General features: G+C 53.2%; 1 long non-coding RNA gene across 1 annotated transcript; it reads left to right on the top strand.

Moving 5' to 3' along the window:
• Positions 1-2,014: 2,014 nt before the first annotated feature.
• Positions 2,015-11,059, top strand: LOC114016762 (uncharacterized). Its single transcript, XR_003561419.2, has 4 exons — positions 2,015-2,920; positions 4,993-5,083; positions 7,667-7,717; positions 8,399-11,059. It is a non-coding gene; the product is annotated as an uncharacterized LOC114016762 (long non-coding RNA).
• Positions 11,060-12,325: the final 1,266 nt, after the last annotated feature.

The following is a 12,325-nucleotide window of genomic DNA, read 5'->3' as shown; positions in this document are numbered from 1 at the left end:
TAGGTACATAAATCCTACTTTGTTATACCCTGCTGAGTGCAAGGGAAGTGTTAATCCTGTGTGTGCTCACCTGACAGCAGGTATGGCTGTGGTTCTCCTTTAAACTGTTTGCACCGGGGGGGGGGCAGGCCATTTTGAGTTCGACACCACCAGCGTGTCAGACCCTCTGCTCCGCTCTTCCCGACTGCTCTTGTTCAACTTCTGGCTTCACCAGTAGTGTTCCCAGAAAACCCACAGCTCTTGCTTGGAAAAGCCTTGGAAAACCTGTCTGTTGTTTGAAACCCGTCATTGCTGGAGGGTCGCCCTCGCATGCCACTGCCACCTGCCCTCTCCAAATGGCATTCCTGCAGCGCACAGCCTCCCAGTTGGAGCCAGGGGTCTTGGGCTCCTGCTCCCGAAGGCGGGTTGCTACAGTATATGGACCGCCTGACCCGGGCCGTGTTGAGTTACAGTCAGGCCCCCGCAGGAATGCAGGACCATGCCAGTGTGACCTGTTCAGATATCCCAACAGAGCAGGAGTCACTGGCAGTCTTTAAACCACAGAGGTCAAGTTAATGTCACAGCGCACCTTTGCCAGAAGGAAGGCTTCTGAAATGCAGCCTGGGGAGCTAATTTGAGACATTTTTCCCATCTGTGCTGAATTTTTCCATTCCTTTTGTTCGGTTGTTCCCTCTCACCGATCAGCTGTAGCCTACTAGAAGAACATCAGGTCTTGGCTGCTGGAGGGCAGTAGTGAAACCCAGGTGAGCCAACCTTTCCACTGGGTGGCTCGGATGGTCTCTTTGGATTGTTTAAAGCTCTTGGATGGGTGATGAAGTTCAAAGACACCTCTGGAGGGCAGGCAGTGCTTAGCAAAGAGCCCACCTAGCCAGGCCACAGCAAGTCCTGCCCTCAGGGAGGTCTGCACATTGAACAGGAGTTTTCTCAGCTCAAAGGTCAGGTCCTGTTCAGCTGCTTGGGCTTGTCATTTGAGTAAGAAACACAAATCCTTGCAGCAGCTCACATCCAAGGAAACCTAGTAAGCCACAGCTGTGCTTGGAGACAAAAGAAGCAGATTGACGCCTCTGAGTTCAGAGAGGTTCACGCTGGGAGTGACCCCAAGGGGTACCTGCTCCCGGGAAACTCATAGAAATGCAAACCAGCTGTTAGCAGCATCAGCACCCAGGCAGCTGGACTCGCAGCCCATTCAGTATAATCCACAGGCTAGGAAAACAGTCTAAAACAACCTTAACATGAAATGCTAGCAGGGGAACTCAGAAGTCACTTGTGTCCCCAGTTTTGTAGCTCTGGTGCACGGTTCCGTCGACAGAGTGCAGGACCTACCTGCGGTCACTGAGAGTGAGCAAAGCCAGGGGGTGGGCTGGCTCCAGCCAGTGGACCTGCAAACTGCTCCCAACTGCTTGCATCTCCCTTGCTCCTACACAGCTCTACTCCTTAAGTCCTATTCATTTAGGGCATAAGCAGGGTAAGTACAGAAGATGCAAGAAGTGGTGGAAAGCCCAGAAGAGATTTTGTGATCAATTAAAATAGGATTTCTGCACTGCTTTCAGCTTCTTTCTACCCAAGGCCTGAGACTTTCCGAGCTGGATCCTGGGGTGAGCAGGGAAAGGACAGTGAACACACCAAACTCATGGGAGAGGAGTCACAGGGAGACGCTGCCGACAGCAGAGGGCACAAACGATACCAGCAGCACGTACTTGATGTGCACAGGACTAAAAGTGATAGCTTGCACTTGAATGAAATAATCAGTTTTTTTACTTTCTCCTTATGCCTGTAAAACAAGGGGTTCTTCTGTATTTTTTAAAGCTTCTTAATTTTTTTACTCTCTGAATTTTATTTTTTTCTTAATATTTAAAAACAAATGCCACTTGGATTCTGTTATGTGATTTCCTTTGTTATCCTAAATAACAAAGGACCAAATGCTCCAGCACCTGTGGGATCAATGTAGTCAGTGTTTCCACTGATAAACTCTGTGAACCCCTAAGGAAACTCAGAGCATCATTTCACTCCATTTAATTTCCTAATTCATCTTTTTCTATATGCACTATCGTTGCTGAGTCGATAGATTAGAAAACTACATATGATATTTTGAGAGATTTGCGTGCATCATTCAGCTGGAATTAGGAAAGCCTCGTCTGGCATTACAGGTCCAAGGGAGCAGAGCGAGCGCATTCCTGGGTCCTTTCTTCTGGTGCAGGAGGGTGAGATCCAGCTCCTGAAGACCTGGACGTGTCTGCGGGCAGTCCTGATGGGTGCAGCTGCAGGGGGATAGCAAGTGTGTGATGGGGTTTGCAGTGCCAATGGCTGTGTACCATTAGGGTTTAAACCTTTTGTATATGCCAATCTCTGGTATTTGCTTACTCTAAATGTATCAGTCATAATAACTTCAAGCATTTGCAGGTTTGGGGGCAGCATTTTTTTCGTCGTTTCTCTGTGTGCACGTCAGTCACGTTAGCAGTGTTTTTCAGAAGGCTGAACAGCAGCTGTTCTTGCTCTTTTTCCGAAACTGGAGCAAACTGCGCTAATTTGCGGTGATCTGAATGTTGCTTTTTTAAGAAAACAAACAAACAACAAAACCCCGAGAAGAAGGACTTAGCTGTTCAGATGATTGCATAGCAGCATAACTGAAGGACTTGCACTGGATGGGATGGACACCGCTTTGCTGGGTGGAGTGGCTGAAGACAGCAGGTGCTGGTGTTGAGAGCAGGATGGCAGCAGTTCTGTCCCCATGGTGTTCATGGTGTTAATCCCAGCGATAACCAGGAAAGCCCCAGCACTTCCTATTCCTCTCTCAGAGCAAAAGGGCAGGTCAAGGGGGCACCCACCTGAGGTTGTCACTCTTTTTGTTTGTTTTGTTTTGTTTCTGAACAGGAGAAAACCACTCCTCCTGGAAGCACTGAGAATATTGTGGAAGAGATTGGTGAGTTGGGCCAAACTGTGAGATTGTGGCTAGAGAAATCTCCTCCTGTGCAGATGTTTGCTTTTGCCACTTTAACCAGGAGTGACGGGGGAAACACTCCTGGCTTTGCTATCTCATGCATGAATATCTCTACACCCAGCCAAATATTCAAGTTCCTTCTTAGTTAGCACCCAGAGTCCAGCTGTGAGCACTGTGTGTTATCTGCTAGGCAAGTGGGCATTTCCCTGCAGCTTGTTTTTGAAGGAAAGCAAACTTACAGGGAAACCAAGCCAAGAGCTGTCTTTGGGCATTGGTTCCATGAGGGTATGGGCCCAGAGACTGTTCTCCTAAACGCTGTGGCTATGCCTACAGAGCCCTGAAAATAGCGTCAGTCAGCAGAAGATGCTCCCGCTGGCCTAGCAGATAATCCTGGGGAAGCATGGCTCTGCTCCCAGCGTGCTCTGGAGGATGCTCTCCGGCTGCGCCTGAGGTCACATACAAAAGGAAAAGAGTATGGTCCTTGCCCTGACCCACCACCACCAGGGACTCCGAAGGCAGCCGATGGGAGTGAAGATCTGGATACTCTTGGTCTCGCTTTCCCTTTCCTCCCAGCAGTGTCCCCCTGGCCAGCCCGCTCCATGGGCTCCGACTCGAGTTGCGCTCTGGTGCCGTGCTCTGCCTGGCTGCAGAGCCCAGCGCTGAAACCCTGCCCGAAGCTTTTCCCTCTCCGCCTGATTTGCAAATATGTCATTGGCTTCAAAATCAGATTTTGTGTTCACCCCTTACAAACTGACCCCTCTGCCCTGTGAAGGCAGTGAGCCCGGGATGTGTGTTGTTAGCGGACAGAGCCGGTTAAATAAATGAGAGTTTAATGGTTAAATGGGCGAGAGTGAAGGGGGGCCGTGCCCATCCCAGCCCTTCCACAGCCAGTGGGTTTCAAAACTGCCCTCCACAAAACGTCACTAGCAATTACCCTTGATGGCAGCTTTTGGAAACTTATTGCTTCTATCCACACCCCTAACGAGCATTTTTGACCAAAAAAGAAATCATAAAATCCATGCTTTGTTTCACAAGAAATCTTCTGTTGCCCAAATTTGATTTGACCAGCTCTACAGCCACTTAGTATTGTGTGTGCTGAAGGGAAGGAAGCCCTCCTGATTTTAGTTTCCTCTGGTTTACCATGTGCAGGTGAAGCTGCTTTACCCACTTCCTCGTTCTGCAGTCCCTGCAGATTTATGTTTGGAAACCACAACTTATTTATAAACCTCCTTATTATGCTAAATACGCACACAAATTTAACATAATAAGTATGTGTACTGGTTCACAATAGACCATGCGACACCAAGCACAAGGCCAGGCTTTCAGCTGCACCAGCTGGCAAGGAAGAGGCTGAACAGCAATGAGCTGATGGCGATTCTCCAAACGGGGAGTGATTTTGGGTTTGGCCATTCGGCTCTTCTGGGCTGTCTGAACCTGTGTGAGACATGCAGCAGGTGATGTGCTTCCTAGGAAAACAGGACGGGTGGCTTCAGGCATTGAAAGAGAATGCGCTACCTTTATGTGATGCCAGGTCAGCCTTGTTGGCCAGCATGGAGGAGAAGGAGGCCAGAAGGATGTCCATGAAGTCATTTGGAGACCATTGTTTCTGTGTGCACGCAAGGGCTGTGGCTGTGCTGGGAGCCAGTGCCTGCCTGGTACTGGTTGTGCAGGGCCAGGTATGACCCGGGTTGAGAGGTCCCTCTTGAGTCCTGGAGAACGCAGAAGCAATGATCTCCTGCACCACGCAGCAGTTGTCATCTTCAGGATGTCACTGTGCTGGGTTTCCAAACGCACCACCCAAAAAAAGGCACCAAATTAAAAAAGTTTAATTGAGCTTGAGACGACAAAGGCCTGTTGAGCTGAGGAAAGCGAGAGGGCTGCAGGACAGGTTTCCTGGGCCACCACATGAGATCCAGTCTCAGGGGTGCCATCCCTGACCGCCCACCACGCTCGGCCCCCACCGGCAGCTATGACCAGGCAGTCTCCTGCAGGGCTTGCTGACAGCTGCGAGGAGCTTATCTACAGAGCTGTATCTTTCTTTGTCCTGCTTCCAGAGCAAGCGGTTCAGGAGACGGTAGACACAGATCTGTATGTGAGAAGAAGACAGCACCCGACTGCTTCCAGGAGATACCGTGAGGGCTACCGGTAAAGACAGTTCTCCATGGGCATCTTGTTTTGGCTGTAGCTCTCCTTGCCTCTTTCTTCTTTTCCTGCTCTTCTGGACTCTCTTTCTGCTAAGCTCAACCATGTCCTTTCTGGGGTGGGGTGAGAGAACAACTATTGGCAGCTCCTCATGGCGCTGGTGGCTCCCTGTGGGAGGTGTGTGGTGGCCCTGGGGCAGGAGTGGGCTGGGGATGGGTCAGGTTGTGAAGCGGGGGGATGTGGAGGAACACGATACAGTTCTGGGATACTTTCCCCTGTCAATGTGGGGCAGGAGCTCTGGCCATGTGAGCCAAGAGCTGAGGAAGAGGTGGCACCATGTTCTTCCTTGGCATCAGCCAGTGAAGAGAGTGTCTCATGAGCGGCCTGAATTGGCTGGCATGTCAGCAAAAGCCCTGCTTGGCTTCCATCATTCACCCGGTGTGTGTTGAGTGTCTGGGGGATGGGACAGTGTCTTGTCTTGGGAACGTCTGAGGAACTGGAGAGGCCTTTCCCAGCACGGGGTGCCTGGGTGGCAGCTGAGCCCTTGACAGAGCCCAGAGCCTGGCCAGCATCCTGGTGGGCTGCACGGCCATGCCAGGTGGGACCTGGAGGCAACACCGCAGCCTGGGCTTGCGTTGTCTGAGCTGTCCTCAGTCACCATGCGGGGCGCTGGGGGCCGCACCTTTGAGGCACAGGGGAAAGGGTTTATATTGGTTGCTGAGCCACTTCGCTGCAGGTGGGGACCTCAGAATAAGCCATGCTGATGGACGAGAGCTGAACGGCCGTGTTACAGCGGGCTGAGTCCAGCTCTGAGGTTTGCCGTGACCTAAATGACAGGAAAGGGAGAAATGGCACCTATGGAAATTCAGTGTGGGCTCCTACAGCTAGGCTGTCCAGCTTCTAGCCGCTTGAGGCACAGGAGGAGAGCAAGAGGGATATGGGCTTTATTAAAAAAAAAAAGAAGAAAAAAGAAAAAAAAAAGAAGAAAAAAAGGAAAAAAAAAGAAAAAAAATGGAGTGGCTTTCTTTTTATGTTATTCAGCCATTGAAAAGCACCTGCTTGTGATTTTATTTCTTTTCCCTTTCAGTGGTCAATGCTTAGAGTAGTCCTATAATCTGTGGCTTGGGGGAGCTTGGTTTTGCACCTTGTAGTAGTGCTCTTTGTCAGGCATAATGCACAGTGTATGGACGAATGTATGTGCGTATATAGATTGTATGTATGTATTTACATAGAATATCCTCTGCCCAGCTCCACCTTCTTCAGCACACGTTAAGCACTTGTGCTGGTTTCATGAAATAAGCGTGGTTGAAGACAGTTGACATATGCACGCTTACTGTTAGGTATTCCCTATAGGGGCATTTGTGATGCATTAGCTGTATGCAATCTATAAGGTCATGCAGAGCGTACATTGTCTGTGTGGTGTGTGTATGTAATGACATGGTTTAACCTTGCTTTGGCTCTGCAGGGTAGGTCATGCCAAATGCTCTGTCATGGCAATTTAGAGCTGACCGAGGGTCCCTAAGCATCAGGTTATATCGGCAGCTGAAATAACCTTCCTTAGACAGGCAAAGCATCTGCTGGTTTATAATTAGAGCCTTTTCCTCAGCAGCTGCAGCAGTGCAGAGTCAGTTTCAGAGGAAGATGGGGAGCAGGGAGGAGGGATGTTCATGCCTCGTAGGTGTGGGACCCTGGTTAATCATGTCAGCCACCGTCCACCGTGTCATGGGGAAGGCAGCTTGGTGGGACCCACTTCCCCAGAGCGTTGCTGCTGGCAAAGCCATGTCCTGGTCACAGGGCTGGGTCTCAGCAGGGAGCAAGGGCTTGGCCCTGTCACTCCATGTGGAGATGCTCAGCTGGTGTCCAGGACAAGGGAGATGGTCAGGCAGCTTCCCCTTTTTGCCTTGAGGACATAATTGAGAAGGGAAGTGGATTCAGAGAGTCCATCTCCCAGGACCTGATGAGCAGGGAAAAAGATGCCCTTTTCTGTCAGGGTTGCATGTAGCTGAAAGCAAGAACTTCTCGTGCTTCCCGGCGTCAAGAGTTACATGCATGTTTCATTCCCCTTTCAAGTATATGCAAACATTCAAGCACTCACTGGACAAACAGTGTCAGCTTTTCATAGCTGGGATGCTCCTCAAGAGTGGGCACCAGGCCCCTGCATGCTGGAAGGGTCTTTGACAACCTGATCTGCTGTGCCTGCTGGTTTGCTCATCTGTACTTTGTCACAGCTCATTCTGGTGTAAAGCCCAGCTTGGGGCACTGAAGTCATGTGGGCTTTGCACGAGCACAAAGAAGATGAGCATTTGGGCTGCAGCTGTAAGTGTGTAAAGAGCTCTGCAACTGAGCTGACCAGTGCTGCTCCGCTCTCACCAGTGACCTTGGTCGGAACTGCTGCGCCCGCAGCCCGTGAGCAGCATCAGCAGGACCCATCTGCAAGCACTGGGCTGAGAACCACTGCTGTACCCTGGTGAAAGTGTCCTTCCCTCCAAGGGTGCTGCCGCTGTTTAGTTCTCCTCTTGCTTCAAGATGCGGTTGTTGTCCCCCCACTGACTGCCTGCGTGTTTCAGCTTTGTTCTTTTCTTGCAGGCCTGAAAGAGCCGTTCAGCCTGAGACCGATACTACTTAGAGCAGTAGCTGGTAAGTGTCCCCCCCATCACTCGCCACCCATTTTATATAGCTCCATCAGGCTGAAAGGTTTAGGTGGCCACAGCTCATGACACCAACCTACAGGCAGTATGTGTGGCTGTCCTGTCTATCCACCGGGGCTGTGGATCAAGAAATTGCAAAGCACAAAGGCTGGACTGATGTCCTGAACCTCAGGTTGTGCTTTGTATTGCACCAGAAGTCCTGGTGGGCTGGGAGTCCCATTGCACGTCTCCTTCTGCCTGGCCCATCCCTGCCTGGATGCTGCCAGAGGGGAGGACTGAGGGTTGAAGCCATCTGCCTGCATTGCCACACCACTGCAGGTTCCTGCCGCAGCCTTGTGTTTCTGTGGTTTCCAGGGGTATGATCTGTTCACCAGTTTGAGACTCTCTCCGCACTGCCCAGACACGGCCAGGACCTCTGCAAGAAATGCAGAGCAGGCAGAAGTGTTGCCTGAGAGCCACTTGAACCAGCAATCGAGAAATGGTCTTTGCCACCATTATTGTCATCTGCCTTGAAGTGAAGCTGGCCCTGAGCAGATGCTTGCCTTCCTACCCGGGCATGGCCTGTCAGTGCTTACTCCTGCTCCTCCTCCTCACAGAGCCTCTAGTCTACATCCCACTCCTATGATCTTCAGCCAGGTCTCATTCCCTTTTCCTTTCTGTTCCCCAACAGCTCCAGCTTCCACAGTGTGTGGCGGCAGCTTGCAGAACTAGTGTCATCGCAGCCTTCCCGGAGGAGATCTGGAGTGAACCAAGGGGTTTGGTGGGGTGGGATGGGATCAGGGGATCTTTAGGGGCATACCTGGGTGAGGGGAACACTTGATGTTGCAGGTCTGTTGTGGCTAAGGCAAGAAGCTTTCCCTGTGTTGAGGCCAGGCCAGGTACATTTGCTGTTTCTTGAGAATAAGTACCCCATCTTGTTTGTACAGCTGCAGTCTTCATCTAACCAGACATCCACTGGCTGAAGACAAACTGCTTCACAGCAAGCCCTTCCCTGCTCCTCTCAGCAGCCATAGCTTCCCACCAAGCTGGTGGCCCTGGTCAGCACCACACGGCACTGAGAGAAAAGGCAATGCCTAAAAAGAGAAGGCAGCACCTCAAGAAACAGCAACCTGTCTGACCTGGCCAGCCTCCCTGAGCACATCAGCGCAGTAGCTGCCTGTCTCAGGCCACGCAGAATCCAGAGCTGTCCCACGACCTGAGGACTGCTGGCATTTACAGCTGGCAGGTGCCTGGCTTGACCCTTCTGACTCAGGGGAGACAGGGTTTGTAGAAACACCAGTGGAACCAGGGGGCTGGACGTGCATCCCACTATCGAGGGCCAGCCCAACGCTGTCACCTGTGGCTTCAGCTCATGTCAGTGAATTGAGAGCAAAACCAGAGAGTCCTGGGGCGCTGAGCACTGGTGCACATCCTTATTTAGAGCTTTTTTCCCCTGTTCAGTGGCTTTTCAGAGCCTGCTTGCACATGACAGCACCTGGAAGCCAGAGGAGTTGGGTGTGGCTGGTGACACTGGGAGGCAGTGGCAGAAGAGGCTCAGAGGAGGAGAAGAGCCAGTACAGCTGGTAGAAATGTGCAGGGCTGCCGATTCATCCCATCTAGCCTGCTAACCCCTGCTCAACCCCGTCGCGTGGCTTTTTCAGTCCCGTTTTTTGCGATGTAAGGGCTGTCCCCTAAGCACTCCAGCTTCGTCAGCCTGGATCTGCAGTGTCTGGGATCCTCGGGCTTTTTGTCTTTGTGCCGTTACCTGAAGGAGGGAGGAGACACTCCTCCAGGATAGACTTGGAGGCAGTAGTCTCTGCTTTGACCTCTAGATCTCCTTGGCTTTTCTAGGCTGAGTTGCAAGTCCTGGGGAGAGCCTTACCCTTAGCACAGGTGGGTGGGAGGCGAGAAACCCCCGCCACGGCTGGGCTGGCACACTGCCAGTGAAACATCCCTGCTGCTGGGCTGGCAGAAAGGTGCACAAAGGAGCAGTTTCTAACTGCTCCGCTCCCACCATCCTTTCACTAGGACACGTGCCAGTGAGACCCCATGGGAAGCACAGCATCCACTAATGTAGCCTGCTGAGAAAAGAAAAACAAAACAACTCTCAGCAGATCTCTTAATTCATGACCTTTATAGGCAGCAACTGGGGAAGGAAGAAAGTTGAAGTGGATGAATAGTAAGCATTTCCTCAGGATTTCATCTAAAGTGGATGCAGGTGAGAAGCATAAAGATGCTGAAAATAGCCTTCAGGCAGACAATAACCGCTCACCCTCGAGAGGTGCCAGGACAGGAGCTCCTGGAGGGCGGGGGGGGGTTCAGCAGGAAGGATGGGTAAGGGCCACGCTCTTACGTAGGGCAGCAGATCTCCCTGGAGGGACAGCATCCCCCAGAACCGGGCTGATGGGCTTGGGAGCATCACCTGGGTCCCCTGGGACAGGATCAGTCATGCTTTTTTATTCATTGTGTTCTCTCGTGCCAGCGCCAGCGGCTGTCAGGGTCATCCCCTGTGTGTGGTGCTGTCCTTCTGGGCAGGATACCGGTGGTGTCCAAAGCCACCCACCACCCCTCTGCAGAAGAGGAAGGGGAGAGGGGGAGGCTGCAGCTCATCTAGCACTGCCCCTGCCATCTCCCCAGGCCCTTACATCTGACCCTAGGGGTGGGGAGCACCTCCTGGCTGGGTGCCGTAAAACCCTACCTGATGGGTACATCCCCGTCCATGCAGCAGTAAATGCCTGGTGTCTTTCAGCCTGCAAGGGACAGGTCAGCAGCTCCAAAAGCACTTTGTTAGAGGCAGCAGGAAGGTCTCCAGGTTCGGGAGGGCAGCATGTGTTAGACTTGCTTTGCAGCCGCAGCCTTAGAGGCAGTGCTCGCTAGTTGAGAAGTATCACCGCAACGTAGAGTAGCGATAAAAATGGAAAGGTCCTGTTAACTGCAGGGTGGGAGCTCAGAGACGTCTCTGTCATGACAGCAGAGCACATATGTGGGGAGTGCTGCTCCCTGCGCAGGCTCGGACCACGCCAGGTCCTTTGCCCACACCGCCCAGGGATGTCAGTGCCTGCGCAGACACATGCTGGTGACTGCTGCAGGTGCTGGCTGGGGCACAGCCCAGGATCTCACCAGCAGCATGGGTGCAGGCAGAGCCTGGCAGGCAGCGCGACAGCGTTGGCCAAGGGGCTTTTGGTACAGCCCAGCTCTGCGAGGCTGAGTAATGCTTCTGGGATGCTGGGACAGCTGCCAAGTCGGCCTGCAGCAATGGGTGCATGTGTCTGCGTGTGCAGCAGAGTCAGTTTGTTCGCTGTACAAACCATTTGGAGTAAAACTAATAAACACTGAGCTCTCCAGGCCTGCATCAGTCAGCAAGCTGAGCCTCATTGCACGTCTCTTCACCTCCCCGCGCACTGTCCCTGCTCCACACACCCAGAGGCAGCCCAGCCATGGCCACCCAACCAGCAGGACAGGGCACACACGACCACGGCTGACCATCTGGGTCTGGGTGTGGTGGCTCCCGCTGACCATCTGGACGCGATGCCCATGGCCACGGGAAGCCCTCCACACCCCTGGGTGCTGCAGCACAGCGGTGAGCACCCACTGCCAGGCACCCACCCCATGCAGGCTCATGGCGGTTGCTATACCTCAGCCACTGTCCTGGGTTGCACTGGGTCCGACCTCCCCCCTGCTGTCCCCCAAGCCCCACACACAGCAGTGCCCAGGGGTAGGAATGGGGGGGGCGGGCATGGTGCACCATGCTGGGCATGAACTTGGCCAAATACCCCCAGGGGCTTTGCTGGAGAGAGCTGGAGCCTGTTCTGCCCCAGCTCATCCTGCACAGGTCCCACCGGTCCCCCTCAGGCACCACGGGGTGCTTCTGCTTGTCCCCCCATGCACTCAGGATCGGCCACCTCCGACCTCCTCCACCAGCTGCAACTCCTGCAAGTCCCACTCCATGGGAAGACCCTTCTACCCAGGTACAGGCTGGCCATGCTCCAGCACCTGAAAGAGCAACTTCATCTGCTGAGCATGTATTTTCAACGCAGAAAAAATGTGCCTTCGTGCAGCACCCGAGCCTTCCAGGTTTTTCCTGCCTTTAATAACCTCAACCGGCAGAGCTTGTTCAGAATACAGGTAGGAAATGCATTCCAACAGCGAGGTATATTTTCCTAATGGGGTGGCCAGCAGGCACAGACCCTGCCTGAAGGCAGCAAGAGCCGCGGCTTTCCTCCTGGTGCCACAGCCCAGAGCTGCCCGGTGCTGCAGACCCACCTCCCAGGCAGACCGGACACAAAGGGAATTTGGGCATCAGCCGTACGCCTGAGCACAGTAACCATGAACCAGAGGTCCTGTCCCATCACCCCTGGCCTTCTTCCACCTGGAGGCCAGGTTGTGCCCCACAGGTCCCTGCTCGTTGCATGGGCCGCAGCCCCTCACGGCAGCAGCTCGGCAGCGGTTCCCTTCATCTCGTGGCAGGACGTTGGGTCTTCTGTCCCCAACCCCCCCTGGCTCTCCCTCCCCTCGTGCAGGCTGGTGGGCTATGGGGTTGGCCGGGGACGGTGTAGACGGGAGCAGGGAGCTTTCTGGGGGTCCAGGCTGTCCTTCTCACCAAAGGACGGGGCCCGGC

The sequence above is a fragment of the Falco cherrug genome, chromosome 4 (genome assembly GCF_023634085.1).
Source record: "Falco cherrug isolate bFalChe1 chromosome 4, bFalChe1.pri, whole genome shotgun sequence".
NCBI lineage: Eukaryota > Metazoa > Chordata > Aves > Falconiformes > Falconidae > Falco > Falco cherrug.
This window is presented reverse-complemented; position numbering and strand designations above follow the sequence as displayed.